Raw genomic sequence first — 6,000 nt, forward strand, 5'->3', positions numbered from 1 at the left:
ATAGAAATACTGATAATTTGTGTGGGTTTATTTTATATCTTGCAATTTTGCTAAAGCTGTGAATTGTTTCCAGTAGATTTTTGGATGATTTTCTAGGATGCTCTAAGTATATCATCATATCATCTACAAAAAGTAATAGTTTTAGTTCCCCATTGTCTATTCTAATTCCTTTAATTTCTTTTTCTTTTCTTATTTCTCAAGCCAACAATTCTAGTACAATGTTGAATAATAGTGCTGATAAGGGGCATCCTTGTTTCCCCCTTGATCTTACTGTGAGTCTACCCTGCTTCTCTCCATTACAAATAATATTTGATCTTAGTTTTAGACAGATGCTGCCTGTTTTTTAAGGAAAGTTTCATTTATCCCTATGTTCTCTAGTATTTTTAATACGAATAGGTGCTGTATTTTGTGAAAAAATTTTCTGCATCTATTAAGATTATCATGTGATTTCTGTTGGTTCTGTTATTGATATGTTTGATTATGGTGACAGTTTTCCTGATATTGAATCAGTCTTGCATTCTTGATATAAATTCCATTTTGTCATAATGTATTATCCTGCCCCTAAATTGCCATAATCTCTTTGATAATATTTTATTTAAAATTTTTCATCAATATTCATTAGAGAAGTTGTTCCATAAATATCTTTCTCTTTTGGCTTAATTTGGTTTAATATCAATGTCATATTTGTTTCATAAAAAGAATCTAACAGTACTCCTTGTTTACCTATTTTTTCCAAATAGGTTACATAGTATAGGAATTAATTATTTTTTAAATATTTAGGAGATTTCAGTTGTGAATCCATCTGGCCCTGGAGATTTTTTTTTTAGGGCATTCACTAATGGCTTATCCAATTTCTTTTTCTAAAATGGGACTATTTAAATAATTTGTTTCCTCTTCTATTAATCTGGGCAATGTATATATTTGTAAATATCCATCATTTCAGTTAGATTGTCAGACTTGCTCCCATACGGTTGGGCAAAATAGTTCCTAATTATTGCTTTATTTTCATTTTAAATAGTGATAAGTTCATATGTTTCATTTTTTGATGGTGGTGATTTGTTTTTTGTTTTTTTTTTTTTTTTTTTTTCCTTTTTCTGGTCAAATTGACCAAAGGTTTATCTATTTTGTTAGTTTTTTTCATAAAATCAACTCTTAGTTTTGTTTTTAGTTCAATACTTTTCTTAGTGTCAATCTTATTAATCTGTCCTTTGAGTTTCAAAATTTATAATTTGTTATTTAATTGGGGGTTAATTTATTATTTCTCTAGTTTTTGTTTTGTTTTGTTTTGTTTTTTTACTTGCATGTCTTATTCATGGATCTCCTCTTTCTTTATGTTATTTATGTACATATTTAAAGATATAAAAGTTTCCTAAGAACTGCTTTGGCTGCATTCCACAGATTTTGGTATATTGTCTCATTATTGTCATTTTCTTGGAGGAAATTTTTGATTGTTTCTGTGCGAAGAATGAGTTAGCACCCTGGATAACTTAGAATCAGCCAGAGTCAGGATAAGTAAAAGTCCTTGGTCTTTAGGGGTAGAAGTGAAGGGAATGGATGAAGGCTCTCCATGACCTCTCCTTTCCTCTTCTACTGACAAAATGAGTCTAGCTTGTCTTACTCCACCCCCTAATCCTTCCCACAATTCTCTGTATACACCAAAAGAATGAACCAGCACAGAATAGTGGGAAGGGCTATTTTCCAAGCATATGTTAATAGAATATTGTCCAATCGGTAATTAGCCTTAAGTGCTAGATTGTCTGACCTCAGTGCATCAACTCAGAGTTTGAACCCTTTACATTTCTGTGATTTGTTATTTGATCCATTCATTCTTTAGTATTAGATTATTTAATTTCCAATGGGTTTTTAGTCTATCTTTCCCTGGCCCTTTATTGAATATATTTTTTATTGTATTGTGGTCTGGAAAAGAAGCATTTACTATTTTCTGCCTTTCTGCATTTGATTGTAAGGGTTTTGTATCCTAATATATGGTCAATTTTTGTGCAGCTGTCATGTATTGCCGAGGATAAGGTTTATTCTGTTCTGTCTCTATTCAATTTTCTCTAGAGGTCTATCACACCTAAATTTTCTAAGATCATATTAATCTCCTTAATTTCTTTCTTATTTTTTTATTTTTTTTTTGTGATTAAATTTATTTGATTCTGAGAAGGGAAGGCTGAGGTCCCCCAGTAATACAATTTTGTTATTTCTTCCTTTAAATAGCTTGGTGTATTCTCTAGGAATTTTATGCTCTACCACTTGCTGCATAAAAATTTAATATTAATATTATTTGATTGTTTATAGGATCCTTTATCATGATTTTAATTTTCTTTCTTCTCTCTTTTAATTAGATCTATTTTTACTTGTTCTTTATCTGACAACAGAATTGCTACCCCTGTTTGTTTGTTTGTTTGTTTTTTTTTTTTTTTTTAACTTCGGCTGACATATAATAAATTCTGTTCCAGCCTTTCACTTTTTCTCTGTATGTGTCTCTGTGTCACCTGTGTTTCTTGAAAACAACATTTTTTAAAATTCTGTTTTTGTTTTAGTTTTTTTATCTACTCTGCTCTTAGCTTCTGTTTTTATGGGAGTTCAATCCATTCACATTCACAGTTACAATTACCACCTATGTATTTCAGTCCATCCTATTTTCTCCCCTGTTCTTCCTTTCCACCCAGTCCTCAGTAGTGTTTTGTTTTGTTTTTAATCCACCAAACCCACTATCTTATCTCCTATCACCTCTCCCCACTTCTTTTAGTAATATTTTAACCCACCCTGCCCACTACCTTATCTTCTATCTTTCTTCTCCTTCTCTTAGCTTTTTTCCTTAGAATTTCTGCCTCCCTTCTATCCATGTTGTGGCACAGTTCCCTTTTATTGTCCTGACTCAGTTTCCCTAATAGTCCTGACTCAATTTCCTTAAATTGTTCTGCTTCAGTTCCTAATTGTGATGTTCAATCCTATGCCACCCCTCCCCCCTAATCATGATGAGCTAGATAAGGAGAAAGACCTTCTATTTTAGACATCATCAGAATGTTGGGTGCCTCTCCCCATTCTGTAATCCCAATTTATCAGAATGTCCTGATAGTCCTATTCCTACTGTCAGCTCTCTGATTCCACCCCAGCCTCAGTCTACCCCTGTAGCTGAGCTACCTGCATATATACGTCATTGAGAACTCACATTACTTGCTGGATGTTTTGGGCATCAGCCCTGGGGGCAGCATGCCTCCAGCACAATCTTTCCCTTTCAAATAAAATATTAAAAACTCTCTAATCTCTATCTTGCCTCAGTTTCTCCAGCATTACATCCAGCCCCTCCCTTTTCTATCCTCTTTCTCCTCCTACTTCTTTATAGATTAGATGAATTTCTGTACACAACTACATGATTTAATTATTCATTCTTAGAGCCCAAACTAGGGAGTTCAAGGTTCAGACCATACTCATTCACCTCCCTTCTTTCCCTATATTTTAAAAGATCGTTTGTGCCTCTTCAAGTCATGTAATTTGGTCCATTACACTTCTCCTTTCCTCTTCTTCCAGTACAGATCTTTTTTTTTCCCACCCTTTAATGTCTTTTTCTTTATTTTTTCCCTTTTTTTATTAATTTTTATAATTATAACATTTTCTTTGACAGTACATATGCATAGGTAATTTTTTTTTTTTTTTACAACATTATCCCTTGTACTCCCTTCTGTTCCAAATTTTTCCCCTCCTATCCTCCACCCCGTCCCCTAGATGGCAGGCATTCCCATACATATTAAATATCTTATAGTATATCCTAGGTACAATATATATGTGCAGAACCGAATTTTGTTGTAGTTGTTGTTGCAAAGGAAGGATTGTATTCAGAAGGTAAAAATAATCTGGGAAGAAAAACAAAACAAAACAAAACAAAACAAAAAAAACAAAACAAAACAAAAAAAAACAATGCTCACAGTTTACACTCATTTCCCAGTGTTCCTTTTCTGGATGTAGCTGAATCTGTCCATCATTGATCAGTTGGAATTGGATTAGCTCTTCTCTATGTTGAAGATATCTACTTCCATCAGAATACATCCTCATACAGTATCATCATTGAGGTGTATAATGATCCCCTAGTTCTTCTCGTTTCACTCAGCATCAGTTGATGTAAGTCTCTCCAAACCTCTCTGTAATCCTCCTGTTGCTCATTTCTTACAGAAAAATAATATTCCATAACATTCATATACTATAATTTACCCAACCATTCTCCAATTGATGGACATCCATTCATTTTCCAGTTTCTAGCCACTATGAAAAGGGCTGCCACAAACATTTTGGCACATACAGGTCCCTTTCCCTTCTTTAGTATTTCCTTGAGATATAAGCCCAGTAGTAGCACTGCTGGGCCAAAGGGTATGCACATTTTGATAACTTTTTGGGCATAATTCCAGATTGCTCTCCAGAATGGTTGAATTATTTCACAACTCCACCAACAATGCATCAGTATCCCAGTTTTCCCACAGCCCCTCCAACATTCACCTTTATTTGTTCCTGTCATCTTAGCCAATCTGACAGGTGTGTAATGATATCTCAGAGTTGTCTTAATTTGCATTTCTCTGATCAATAGTGATTTGGAACACTCTTTCATATGAGTGGAAATAGTTTTAATTTCATCATCTGAAAATTGTCTGTTCATATCCTTTGACCATTTATCAATTGGAGAATGGCTTGATTTCTTATAAATTAAAGTCAATTCTCTGTATATTTTGGAGATGAGGCCTTTATCAGAACCTTTAACTGTAAAAATGTTTTCCCAATTTGTTACTTCCCTTCTAATCTTGTTTGCATTAGTTTTGTTTGTGAAGAAACTTTTTAATTTGGTGTAATCAAAATTTTCTATTTTGTGATCAATAATGGTCTCTAGTTCTCCCTTGGACACAAACTCCTTCCTCCTCCACAAGTCTGAGAGGTAAACCATCCCATGTTCCTCCAATTTATTTATGATTTCGTTCTTTATGCCTAAATCTTGGACCCATTTTGAACTTATCTTAGTATGTGGTATTAAATGTGCCTAGTTTCTGCCATACTAATTTCCAGTTTTCCCAGCAGTTTTTGTCAAATAATGAATTCTTATCTCAAAAGTTGGGATCTTTGGGTTTGTCAAACACTAGATTGCTATTTTTATTCACTATCTTGCCCTGTGAACCTAACCTATGCCACTGATCTGTTTCTTAGCCAATACCAAATGGTTTTGGTGACTGTTGCTTTATAATATAGTTCTAGATCAGGTACAGCTAGACCACCTTCACTTAATTTTTTTTTCATTACTTCCCTTGAAATTCTCGACCTTTTGTTGTTCCATCTGAATTCTGTTGTTATTTTTTCTAGGTCATTAAAATATTTTCTTGGGAGTCTGATTAGTATAGCACTAAATAAATAGATTAGTTTAGGGAGTATTGTCATCTTAATTATATTCACTTGGCCTATCCAAGAGCACTGAATGTCTTTCCAATTATTTAAATCTGACTTTATTTTTGTGGCAAGTGCTTTGTAATTTTGCTCATATAATTCCTGACTCTCCTTTGGTAGATATATTCCCAAATATACTATCGACCGTTATTTTGAATGGAATTTCTCTTTGTATCTCTTGCTGTTGGATAGTGTTGGTAATGTATAAAAATGCTGAGGATTTATGTGTATTTATTTTGTATCCTGCAACTTTGCTAAAGTTCTGAATTATTTCTAATAGCTTTTTAGCAGAGTCTTTGGGGTTCTCTAAGTATACCATCATGTCATCTGCAAAGATTGATAGTTTGATTTCCTCATTTCCTACTCTAATTCCTTGAATCTCTTTCTCAGCTCTTATTGCCGAGGCTAGAGTTTCTAGTACTATATTGAATAGTAATGGTGATAGTGGGCAACCTTGTTTCACTCCTGATCTTACAGGGAAAGGTTCTAGTTTATCGCCATTACATATGATGTTTACTGACGGTTTTAAATATATGCTCATTATTATTTCAAGGAATAGTCCATTCATTCCTA

The sequence above is a fragment of the Sminthopsis crassicaudata genome, chromosome 5 (assembly GCF_048593235.1).
Source record: "Sminthopsis crassicaudata isolate SCR6 chromosome 5, ASM4859323v1, whole genome shotgun sequence".
Classification (NCBI taxonomy): Eukaryota; Metazoa; Chordata; class Mammalia; order Dasyuromorphia; family Dasyuridae; genus Sminthopsis; species Sminthopsis crassicaudata.